General features: G+C 43.0%; 1 protein-coding gene across 8 annotated transcripts in view; it reads left to right on the forward strand.

The window, feature by feature from the left end:
- The window catches only part of PDZD2 (PDZ domain containing 2), a 575078-nt gene that overhangs the window by 379540 nt on the left and 182420 nt on the right, over positions 1-13118 (forward strand). Inside the window, exon 1 of one of the 8 annotated variants that reach the window (XM_049861670.1) lies at positions 10590-13117. The exons of the other annotated variants lie outside the window; for them this stretch is intronic. The gene's annotated coding sequence lies outside the window, so the exon portion shown is untranslated. Of the gene's footprint in view, positions 1-10589; position 13118 lie in introns of those variants that run through there. 8 annotated transcript variants of the gene reach the window in all.

Raw genomic sequence — 13118 nt, forward strand, 5'->3', positions numbered from 1 at the left:
GGTCTGACATCTGCCTTAAGGTATAAGTCAGGTTGCAGGTTGTCATTAATTCTCTTCCTCAGGGGAGGTGGGTATGTGTCTCTGTGTGTGCCTGTCTGTGTGCTGCAAAGCTACTAAAAGTTTCTGACTAGTAGGAGAAAAAAAATAATCGTCTAGGTGTTTGTTAGCATGAAATTGTATAAACCCAACATCTGAGGTCTAGTGTGAGATCAGCATAGTGCATGATAGAGGTGCTCCATGTGGGTGAAATCTGCATTGAAGTTTTGACCTAAAGAAACTTAGCCTTTCATTCCCTTAAGTGCTAGACTCAGTAGACTGCAGCTGTGTCTGGACTATAGCGTGGGTTGGTAGCCAGACGTCATGGAGCGTAGGATCCAACGGTGGCCTTAGTCCAGATTCTCCTGCCACTGGCTAAGTGGTGTGGAGGAGATAGGGCTGTTTCCAACTTGGTGATTTTTCCCCTCCCAGCTTTTATGTATTCCACTCATAACTCATACTGTTTTAAAAATAATTTTTAAGAGAGAAAAGCCCTCAATCCTGCCACCCAATATATATCAACTGTGTTTTGCTGTTCCAAGCATTTCCAGACCCCTGTCTGCATGCACACATGTAATAATGTAGTTATAATTGCAGTGTGTCCTGATTCACTTTATTCTGGTTTTACTATAGCCCGAAATTAACTTTGCAGAGAGGTTATGCCACCAGAAGGATTGAAGGATAATGCCCTGAGCTTGGCTCTACCTTCAGCTCAATAAGTCCTTACCGATGACTAAGGGAGATGTCCCAGGAGGAGGTCTGAAGAACTGCTTAGACACAGAAGAGTCTCTCTGGAGATAACGCCATTACCCCAAACTTGGTCTACTTCCCTGGTGGCATAAATGCTTTCCCACCTACCACCTCCCTCCTTTCTTTTGCTGAACCACTTGTTGCCTACCTCTGTGTCATCTCTTGGGATTTGTGGGCCAGAGTCTCTTCTCATTTGGCTGAGCCGGTGGAATGACTTTAAATTCTGCGTGGAAAACCTTACCTGAAAATATTGTCAACCGCTTTCCGCTTTTTTTTCACTCAGCCACAAAATAAACATTCCTCCTTTCCTCATTTCTAGTCTGCTGCCACCCCACCCAAAAGGCTGTGTTATTGTTGTTATGTTTATACCTGGCAGCAATCCTTAACTTTTCCCATCCTTGCCTCTTTCTTCATGAGAATGGATAAGGGACACCATCTTCCTGCCTGAGTTAGGGAACCAGCCTGATTAAACACCAACCATGTGCCGGGTTTCTCATACATTCTCACACTGAATCCTCCCAACAACCCTGGGAAATAGGAATTTGTTCCGTTTTACTAATGAGGAGACTGGAAGTTGGAATTTAAGCAGTTTGCCCAAGGACACAGACCCCATAAACGGTAGAATCTAGAACTGGCTAACTCCGAAGACTGTTGTTCTCCCACCGGACCAGGCCGGCCTCCAGCCCTGTTCTTGACATTCCCAGATTCTGTGCTCCATCGTTTGGCCCTTTTTGTTTAGCAGTTTGCTCTTCAGCAGGTTGCTCGTTTGTTTTTGACGGTTGTCTGGCAGTCATTCCACAGGGTAGGGAAAGGAAGATGAGCTTTTTGTCTCCTGGGGAAGGTGGATTGGTACAAAAGTAACTAAATTCCTCCAGGCAGAGAGTTTGTGTGTGCAGAGAGCAGCATCCATGGGTCAGGGAAGAGACTTGGTGTAACCCTCATCAGCTAGTTTCCTGGTGGTAACTGTTGATAAAAGCCCATTATCGGGTCACCATGACTCAACGGCACCTAGCAACAACAGCCACAGGTGACTTTATTGCCTCATCGAATTCTTTTTGTGGTTCTTTCTTAAACCCAACAGGTGTCTGCCTGGGCTTGCCCGTGCCTGCAGCATTTTTTGCGTCGGACTTTACCGAACTCCTTTCCCCCATAAAATATAATTCATCCACTAAAACAAAAAGGCTTATTGAATACCTACTATGTACAAGCCCTGTGCCACACGCTGGATATTAATTTACTTGTTGTTAGTTGCCGTTAAACTGGCACAGACTCATGACGACCATACATATAACAGAACAAAACGTTGCTTGGTTCTGTACCATCTTCGTGATTGATGGTATGTTTGAGTTCACTGTTGTGCTAGTGCATAGGGCCTTCTAACCTAGGCGGCTCATCTTCCAGCACTATATCAGACAATATTCTTTTGCGATCCATAGGCTTTCATTGGCTCATTTTTCGAAGTAGACTGCCAGGTCCTTCTTCCTAGTCTGTCATAGTCTGGAAGCTCAGCTGAAACCTGTCCACCGTGGGTGACCCTGCTAGTATTTGAAATACTGCTGGTGTAGCTTCCAGCATCACAGCAACACGGCATGACACAAAGGTGGTGGATTAATTTAAAAGAATCCGTTAAATAGATTAAAGCCCTGTTTCTCAAACAAAAGTTTCTGAGTTTTTAGGATGCATGACAATTACTTAAAAAATCTGTTACAAATAATCTTTTTAAAAGTTTACCGGTTATTATGAAAAGTCTTCTCTTTTCCAGCAATAATTTACAGCTGAAAAATACAATAATAGGGTTTTATTTTAAGTCAGTATTACTCAGAATGAGGCATGTGGATGAATATTGTAAATCTGGTGAGATTTTTTTCCTTTCAAATGGGTCTGGAAATTATTCATGTGTAAAAAAATGCAGGGTTCAAATAGTTTCCTTCCTGTAGAAACATATTTATATTTTGAAATGCTTTCTGAAATAACACCTAAACCAGCGGAATAACTCGCAGTGTGGAATTTAGGGCCCAGGACTATGTCTGGCTGATAGAGAAGGTGTTTCTGGGAAAGTGAGAATCTGTGGAGAGCTTGGGCACTCTTCCCCTCCTCTTGATACTTCGCCAGCCACCTAGTATGATCCCTTTCTGCTCTCGGCCCTTGAGGTGCTGTACATGCCTCTGGTGTCGCTCTTCCACGATGTTCCAGGTGAAATCAGAAACACCGTAATGTGTGTTCAGAAGAAACGCTGACTGAAATTGCACTTGAGATCCCAATTATGACTGAGCTCAAGGCTCCTTATCTTCCTCTAGTATCATCAAGTGCCTTCTATTGGTGTAAAAATACCTCTCTTTTCTGGGGATAAGGCACATAAAGAACTAGCAAGCAGAAAGTCCCTGACCACCAACAAATCACAACCTAGCTAGGTATAGGAGAGATGCATCAGAAACACCCAAATGATCTAAGATCTCATCTTGCGTGACCGTTGTTTCATACGTGTCTGTCTTTTCTTTTCACTCTTAGAGGGTGGAGATTCTTTGTCGTCTGTTTGCTCCCTGGAGCTGACTATATTATAAGCATTTTATTCAGTGAAGAACTAAAATGAATCATACCAAAAAAAATATGGACTATGGTAGGACCCAGAAGCAGCTAACTTCAAATCCTGTTGTTTTTCCATTGGGCCATGCTTGCCTGTATAGAATAATCTGTGTCTATCATTATGGAATCAACTTGATGGCAATTTTTTTTTAATTATTATATTAATTTATCAGGTAATCGCATATAATACATGACTGATGATAAGAGTATCATGGTTGTCACGTAGATAAAAAGACAAAACCAGCCCCTGTCCAGCCACCTCTGACTCACGGCAACCCTATGTGTGTCATCGTAGAACTGTGCTCCACGGGGGTTTCCATAGTAGATTGCCAGGCCTTTCTTCCAGAGTGCCTCTGGGTAAACTTGAACCTTTAACTTTCCTGTTAACAGCCTAGCGTGTTAACTGTTTGTACCACCCAGACTCCTTCATGTAGATACAAGCCAGTAAAATGAAGTTCCAGGACCATGAGTCCCTTGCAGTGAAGCCCTAGGAAGGAGCAGTGACAAGTCATGCTCCTCCAGCCAGATGCCAGGGACAAAGGACAACTGACAGGTCAAATAAAATGTACACAGTCCCAGGGCTGTCCTTTCAGAGCTGTTGAGTGAAGGCAGGGGTTTCTCAGGCTTGATACAGACAGCCTTTCCTGGAATTACTCGACCACATTATCCTTTGAAGCTCAGCTCCCTCCTCCTGCCCTTGGTTGCCTCTAAGCTCTGGGCTTGGCAGTCCTCAGAGAGCTCAGTCTGCTGTTAGGTGTTGTTTGGTGTGAACTGTGCTTCTGTAAAAATGGCATGGCAGCATCAGACCCCCTCTTACTTCACAAGGGGAAGGAGAGAAGGTCAAGATCATCAGCCCAAAGCTGAATCCTGTGAGATGGAGGTCAGACATACCTCCACTCTCCAACCTTCTTACCAGTTCTGACACCAGCTGTCCTTCCCACGACACTGTCTACTTCTCTGCCGGGTTCAATAATTCATTGCAATGGCCACACGGAACTCACGGTTATAGGGGTTATTAACAGGTTACAATTCAGGATCATTAACGACTCAGAATACAGTTCTTTGGTCAGGACAATTTCTCAGCCATGCCCACAGGCAGGCCTCTCTCTTGGTCCCTTAGCCCCTGACCCCGTTGGCCACTGCGCTGGTCGGGCAAATGTTACAAAGCTCTTTAGCTCCTCCAATAAGTGCCCAGGGGCACCCCACTCCACCAGGAAGCCTCCTGCCTGAATGAGCTCAGCTCTCTCACTCCATGGCCAGGCACACCCACAGTAGCCTCCTCTCTCTGTGGGCTGAGAAGCCCACTGTGCCGTCTACACTGGTCTCCTGGTTTTGCTGCCACCGTTACTCTGCTGCTGCTTCTCGCTGTCTCGTGCCACTTCCAGTATTACAGCTCCCTTTCTGTCTCCTGGGTCTAGAAGGTTCTCAGCACAGGGACCGTGGGTCCAAAAGACACGCTTCACTCCTGGCTCTTCTTCTTGATGGTAGTGAGTTTCCTTCCCACCTCTGGGATTGGCTGCCTTAAAGCCTAAATGGAGGACAAGACTGACCAATCCCTTCCTTAGGGTTCCATACACACTGTGTGCATGGTCCCACTTCTTCAAAGGTTCCATGCACCTTATTTGCATTATTAGCAAGCTGTCCAATCCCATTGGTGGGCAACAAGCACTTTATTTACATAGCCCCACCAAGTCATTTTTTGGGAGTCATGACCAATGGCTGGAAGGGCCATATTAAGTAATTGACTGCATTGTGGCTCCTTTCTCATCTGGGAAAGAAATGTCCACACCTGTGTGGAGATGAAGAGTTTGCTGAGCCAACTTTCTCAGCCAAACCTATTTTATTTTAGCTCCCTATGAAGTTTCCTTCAAATGTGTGGAAACTTGCTAGACTGGTCACTAGGATGGCCCTTTGAGTCAGTCCTAGGTGTAGATGAAGCTTCTTTGTCCAAGGGAGAAAGCACTAGATCTCTGGTTTGTCCTAGAAGACTCAGTTTCCTGCTGGAAGTGCATTCTAAGGATCAGCTGCTCCCATTTTCTGTGATGGACAAGTTTGGCTTCAATGTCTTGGTGTCAAATCCCAGGTTTATCTCATACTAGCTATGTGGCTTGGGTAAGTTAATTAGCTTCACTGAGATTGTCTATAAATTGAGAACAATATTTATGCATCCCACTCAGATATGTTGCTAGGCATAAATGGAAGAATGCATGTAAAGCCATAGACACCATTTCTGGCACACAACACAGTAAAATGATGGTTACCACTTGTCTTGGTTTGCTAGTGCCGCTGTAACAAAAATACCACAAATATGAGGTTTTAAAGAACCGGAATTTATTTTCTCACAGTTCTGGAGACTAGACGCCCAAACCAGAGCCTCAACCATGTCAGTTCCTTCAGTGGGCCTCTCTCCTGGGTTCTGGTGACTGCTGTCAGTCTTGGAGTTCCTTGGTGATACTTGCTATCTGTCTTCTCCCTGTGCGTGTTTGTCTTTGTCTATTATGTTCTTCTTATAACTCAGAAGTGATTAGGTTTAGAATCCACCCCACACTGGTATGAACTCATTAACATAAAGAATCACCCTATTTCCAAACGGAGGCACATTCACAGGTACAAGAGCCAGGACTTCAATACATATTTTGGGGGAACACAATTCAACCCGTAACTCCAGTATTCTGAGAATGGCAGAGAGTGAGCATTTGGGAGGAATGACTTTGTGTCTTCATCTTTGCCCCCACTAGCTTCTTAGTTCCAGCTTTCATGGAGGTAGGTAGCACTGGTGTGTACCATGTCTTCCATAGTCCTGGGGCTAGATTAAGAAGTCAGGAAATATTTATGAGCAAATGTTGACCTTTGCTAAATTTATTTATGGCTGGTGTATAGAAAGCTGGTCGCCTATAGACAAAATTGTAATGAGGTCATTGTTGATTGCTGAAGAAAGTCAGACCTCACTCCCTAACCTGAATGAAGGCATTAGGCAGAGGGCTTCAGGCCTGGAAGGAGGGTCAGCTGCCAGGCTGCCTGAGTCTGGGTCTGCTTTCTTGAGAGAGGCTCATGGGTGGAAGTGGGGATGTTGGGACAGGCTTCAACAGGGTCTGGCCAGTCTTGCACATTCTCCTCTTCACTGGCCCTGTTGGTGACATCTGTCTGCCTTGACCTGAGGAAGCAAGGCACTGCCAAGAGGAAATGAGGAGACTGGAGACCATAATTCTGTGATTTCATGTGTGATCAGTTACATCTTGCAGGGCAGGCAGTAGGAGGATATATGAGCCCGTGGACGTGCAGGAGCCATCTGTCTTTCTTTATTATGACCTTAAGGAGCAGCTAATTTTACTCCCCTGAATATTTGTTTCTTTACCTATGAAATGGCCACACTTATATCTACCCCCTATTCCTTGGAATAAGGAAACTAAATGTTATTTATGTTACCGAGCCCCAAGGTTTGAGTGGGAATGTGGGAAGGGGAGAAGGAAAATCCCAGCAAGATTAAGATTCTTATACTTAATAATTTTCTACTAAAAGTATGGCTTCACAAACTTTCCTGGATTAAGGAAGTGGAGTCAAGTACTTAAGACTCAGAAAAATTTGTTTGATAATTTTCTGTCATTTTGCCCAAGCACCAGCATACCCAAAAAAAACCATTGCCGTTGAGTAGATTCTGACTCATAACAACCCTATAGGACAGACTAGAACTGCCCCATAAGGTTTCTAAGGAGCAGCTGGCGGATTCGAACTGCCAACCTTTCAGTTAGTATCTGAGCTCTTAACCTCTGCGCCACCAGGGCTCCCAATACCAGTGTACAGCCAGTTTATAAGAGGGGGAGGGGAAAACGGAACAACCAGAACACAAAGAGAATGATGATTGTGTTGTGAAAAATGTAACTAATGTCACTGAACAATTTGTATAGAAATTGCGAAATGGGAGTTTAATTTACTGCGTAAGCTTTCACCAAAAACAATAAAATATTATTAAGAAAAAAAAAGGGGGAGAGAAGTTGGAGGCAAGAGCTTCTGTTTCCAAGTGTTTTAAATTTGCATGTGCTATCCAGTTGTTCTGAAACCCTGGTGGCGTAGTGGTTAAGAGCTACAGCTGCTAACCAAAAGGTCAGCAGTTCGGTTCCACCAGGCGCTCCTTGGAAACTGTATGGGGTAGTTCTACTCTGTCCCATAAGGTCGCTGTGAGTCGGAGTCGACTCAAAGGCAACAGGTTTTTTTTGGCTTTGTTATCTAGTTGTTCCAGCATCATTTGTTAAAATAAGACATTTTTATTGTAAGGTGAGTATCTCACATCTTCAATCAACTGATCATGCTGCATATGACTGTATAATTTATGTATGAAGAGAGAGTAACTAGGAGAGGAAAAGTCATCCCAAATTGGTGGAAAGTACACATTTTTTGAATATTTTAAAAATAATGTACAAATAAGAACAAATAAGCAAATTGCTGCAAGATAATAACCAGGAAGTCTTTATCATGAGATATTTATCAAACATTGACTTATGCTATTTCTTGTAAGCTTAATTATTAATAAGAACTTAACACATCTTAACTTGCTACAAATCAAATTGGTAAGGATTAATTTAACGAAGTCAGCTACAAATGTTAAAAATTGAGAAAAAGTTTAGCCACACGTGTTAAAAATTGAGGAAATGTTCAATTAACAAACATTTATTGAGTGCTTACTATGGGCATAGGAGCCCTGGTAGCGTGGTGGTTGAGCGCATGGCAGCTAGCCAAAAGGTTGAAAGTTCGAACCCACCAGCCGCTCCATGGGAGAAAGATGTGGTAGTCTGCTTCCGTAAAGATTACAGCCTTGGGAGCACTACTGGGCATTTCTGCTGTGTCCTGTGGGGTCACTATGAGTCAGCATCGACTAAACAGCATCAAGTTTGGTACTGTGGGCAGTGCTGGCTGAGGTAGACAGCAATGAAACAATTGATCTCTATCCTCCTTGGACCTTTTAAATGAACCCATATAGGTAAACCTGCCAGTAATTGACTGACAAAACAATAAATCCTGCTGTTATCATGGACTAGTAGCTGAGACATGGAAACCTGAGTCCAGAGAATTTAATACAAGGTAGTAAATAATGAATGCATTAGAAAGTACAGAGGGGACACCTAGGCATCACTGCGTTGAATAAGGCCAGGTTTACGGTTAAATACTAGAAAAGCAGCAGTGCTAAATGTATGCTACTCATCTTCCAAACCAGCCTGTAAAATTATGCGGTCGAGCGTAGGGAGTAAGTTTGTGTTTTGATCTGCATCTCCATCTTTCTTTTTTCCAGTGGGTGAAGGAGTGCAAAGCCGACGACTCAGCTACCTTGCAGGTGTTCTAGTTTTAGCTTAAGTGGTTTGATAATCTGTCCCTTTCTCTCCCTCAAACCTGAGACTGCTGAGCTTGCTTTTCTTCTCTTCTAATTAAGCAGGGCTTTGAACTGTTTTGTTTTGAACCAGTTCATTCCCGTTTGAACCCTTCTGACAATTTGCATTTCCACCCCACATATACTGAATTAGAATGTACATTTTAACAGGATTCCCAGGGGATTTTTTTTGTGTTTTTTAATTTTTTATCGTGCTTTAGGTAAAAGTTTACAGAGCAAATTATTTTCCAATTTGATAGCTCATATACGAAGTATTCCAGGACATCTGTTGCAATCCCCTCAATGTGTCACCACTCTCTCCATATCTGCCCCTGGATTCCCTGCTTCTTTTTGTCGGGATTGTCTGCGCCTTCCTGCCTTCTCATCTTTGGTTTTGGGCCAGTGTTGTTTTTTGATCTCATATAATTGATTGTGCTAAGAAACACGTTCCTCTCGGGTGTTATTATTTATTTTATGGGCCTGTCTATTGTTTAGGGTTGCTATGAGTTGGAATCAACTTGATGGCAAAAGTTTTTTTTTTTTTTTGCCTATTGTTTGGCTAAGGAGACCTGGTGGCACAGGGGTTAAAGCACTGGACTGCTAACTGAAAGGTCGGCAGTTTAAAACCACTGGTGGCTTTGCAGGAGAAAGATGTAGCAGTCTGCTTCCATAGAGGTTTACAGCCTAGGAAATCCTATGGGGTCACTATGACTGGGAATCATCTGGATGGCAATGGGTCTATCGTTTGACTGAAAGGTGGTCTCCAGGAATGGCTTCAGTTCTGGGTCAGAAGGGTATCTTGAGGGTTCCTCCAGTCTCTGTCAGACCAGTAAGTCTGGTCTTTTTCATGAATTTGATTTTTTGTTCTCCAGTTTTCTCCCACTCTGTCTGGAACCGTTTGCTTTTCCCAGCCAGAGTGGTCAGTGGTGGTAGCTGGATACCACCTAGTTCTTCTGGTCGCAGGGTCGTGCAGCCTGTGGTTCATGTGATTCTTTAGTCCTTTGGACTAATTGCTACCTTGAGTCTTTGGTTTTCTTCACTTTCCTTCGCTCTGGACAGGAAGAGACCAATAGATGGCTGCTCACAAAGCTTTTAAGACCCCAGATGCTACTCACCAAAGTAGGATGTAGGACATTGTCTCTGTGAAATATGCTGTGCCAATTGACGTAGATGTCCTCTGAGTCTATGGTCCTTTGCCTTTGAGCCTAGGAACTTCATCTCAGGAGGTGTTTGGTTATGTCTAAGAAGTCTCCATAACATCCCCTTTGTGTGCCCTATTGTCTATATTAATTGTCTGTATTAATATACATAATTATTATTATCTATTATAATTAATATCCATGTAGCACCTACAATTATGTATATGGAAATATCTACAACCAAACCTATATCTGCAGGTGGGTGTGCTCCTTTACACCCTCCTAAACCTGTTTAGCATACCTATTTACCTGTGTGGAGCCCTGGTGGCACAGTGATTAAGAGCCTGGCTGCTAACCAAAAGGTCAGCAGTTCTAATCCACCAGGAGTTCCTTGGAAACCCTATGGGGCGGTTCCACCCTGTCCTGTAAGGTTGCTATGAGTCAGAATCAATTCGACGGCAACAGGTTTTGCTTTTTTTATCTACCTACGTATCCATTTGTAGATTATTGTTTGTTAATCCTATGTTAATACGTAGTTGCCCTGTATTTTGTGTTCTTCTCAGTGTCTTCCTTTGCCTTGGTCATGTTCTGCTAACTTCCCCCATATTGTGTATTGCCTTTCCCTTCATCAGCATTAACACGTGTCTTCCGTCTAGTTAATAATCTTACTTCCCTCTCATCAAATAATTTTTTTTCTGTGTGTAAACCTTTTCTTGTTCTTTTTTTTTTATAATAGTTCTCTCATACAATATTTGTCTTTTTGTGATGGACTTATTTCAGTTGGCATAATATCCTCCAAATTAAATCCATGTTTTGAGATATTGCGCAGATTCATCATTATTCTTTATCATTGCTTAGTATCCCGTGTATGTATGTACCACAATTTATCCATTCATCTATTGATGGAACTTAGGTTGTTTCTATCTTTTTGCTATTGTGAATAATGCTGCAATAAACATTGGGCGTGCATATGTCTATTCATGTCACGGCTCTTATTTCTTTAGGGTATATACCTAAGAGTGGGATTGCTGGGTCGTATGGTGTTTCTATTTTTAGTTTTTTAAGGAAGCACCATACCGTTTTCCGTAGTGGTTGTACCATTTTACATTCCCATCAGTAGTGTATAATAGTTCCAGTCTCCCCATAACCTCACCAACATTTGTTATTTTCTGCTTTTTTGATTAGTACCGTTATTGTGGGGTGAGACGGTATCCCATCCTAGTTTTGATTTGCATCTCTCTAATGGCTAATGATCGTAAGCATTTCTTTTTGAGGGGAGGACCGGGGGCTTTTTTTTTTTTTTTTTGTACTTTAGGTGAAGGTTTATAGAGCAAACTAGTTTCTCATTAAACAATCAATAGCATATTGTTTTGTGACATTGGTTGCCAACCCCATGACATGTCAATACTCCCCCTTTCTCGTCCTTGGGTTCCCCATTACCAGCTTTTCCATCCCCTCCTGCTTTCTCGTTCTTGCCCCTGGGTAGTGTGCCCATTTAGTCTCTTTTTGTTTTGTGGGCCTGTCTAGTCTGGCTAGAGGGTGAACCTCAGGAGTGACTTCATTACTGAGCTATAAGGGTATCGGGGGGCCATACTCTCATGGTTTCTCCAGTCTCAGTTGAGACCAGTAAGTCTGTTTGGTTTTTGTGTGTGTGTGTGTGAGTTAGAATTTTGTTTTACATTTTTTCCCAGCTGTGTCTGGGATACTCTATTGTGATCCCTGTCACCACCCAGTCGGTGGTGGTAGCTGGGCACCATCTAGTTGTGCTGGACTCAGTCTTGGTGGAGGCTGTGGTAGTTGTGGTCCGTTAGTCCTTTAAACTAATAATCTTTCCCTTGTATCTTTGGTTTTCTTCATTCCCTCCTGCTTGCTCCAAATGGGGTGAGATGAGTGGAGTATGATAGTTGACCAGTGAGCATTTCTTTATGTGTTTGTTAGCCACCTGAATGTTTTCTTTGGTGAAGAGTCTCTTCATATCCTTTGCCTATTTTTTAATTGGATTGTCTGTCTTTTTGTTGTAGAGGTGTTGAAGTTTTTATGAATTTTAGAGATTAGACCTTGTTGGATATGTGATAGACCCCAAATTTTTCCCAGTCTATAGGTTCTCTTTCTACTTTTTTTGAGAAGTCTTTTGATAAGCATACAAATTAAAAAAAAAAAAAATTAAACCCATTGCCGTCGAGTCAATTCCGACTCATAGCAACCCTAGGACAGAGTAAAACTGTCCCACAGGACTTGCAAAGAGTGGCTGGTGGATTTGAACTGCTGCCTTTTTGGTCAGCAGCCAAGCTCTTAACCACTGGTGTTTAATGTTTAGGAGGTCCCATTAATCTAGCTCATCTTTAACCAGTTTGCTCTGTGAACCTTCATCTAAAGTACAATTTAAAAAAATGACTTACAGCCTTGAAAACCTTACTCGGCAGTTCTGCTCTGTCCTGGAGGGTCGCTGTGAGTCAGAATCTACTCGACAGCAATGTTTTGTTTTGTTATGTTTTTCCCCCAGAAGTAGATCACCAGGCCTTTCTTTCAAGGTGCCTCTGAGTAGATTCTAACTGCCAACCTTCCAGTTAGTAGCCAAGCACTTAACCTTTTGTGCCACCCAGGGGCTCCTGAGATATGATCTAGGAGGTTTAAATACCCGACTTGGGCTTCTGAGGTGGTAACTCCAAGAATATAGGAAAGAGTTAAGTGAACCTTGAACAGGGAATAAAATATAAACAGATGTGCAAAAAAAAAAAAAAGCCAACTTTTCAGTTAGCAGCTGAGCGCTTAACTGTGCACCAGCAGGGCTCCTTAGATCCCCCTAGTTAAACGACATTAAATACAACCCCGTGCTGGCTCTCTACATCTTCTGTATTGGAAAAGTGACTTCTCCTTGAAAGAGAGTTGTACCTCCCTGCTGAGACTTTCTGGAGTAAGAGTGGCTGTATTCAAATATTGGGTGCCTTCTGAAGATGCTGATTTTTAGCAGCACTGATTCATACCATTCCAAAGGACTCGAAAAGTCTGGGAACAACCCACTCACAGCCTGGAGGCCACGGCCCCTCTGCTAGAAAAGAGAACCTGTTACAGGACTTTGGAAGTGTTATGGAAGGTATGTCTCTTGTGACATATTGCTGATCATATCTCGTATGTAGAATGCCATTATTCACCACTCCTACTATTTTCAGGAGCCCTGGTGGTACAAGCACTCAGCTGTTAACTGAAAGCATGGTGGTTTGAATTCACCCAGCCACGCCACAGCAGAAAGG

Source organism: Elephas maximus, chromosome 2, assembly GCF_024166365.1.
Source record: "Elephas maximus indicus isolate mEleMax1 chromosome 2, mEleMax1 primary haplotype, whole genome shotgun sequence".
NCBI lineage: Eukaryota > Metazoa > Chordata > Mammalia > Proboscidea > Elephantidae > Elephas > Elephas maximus.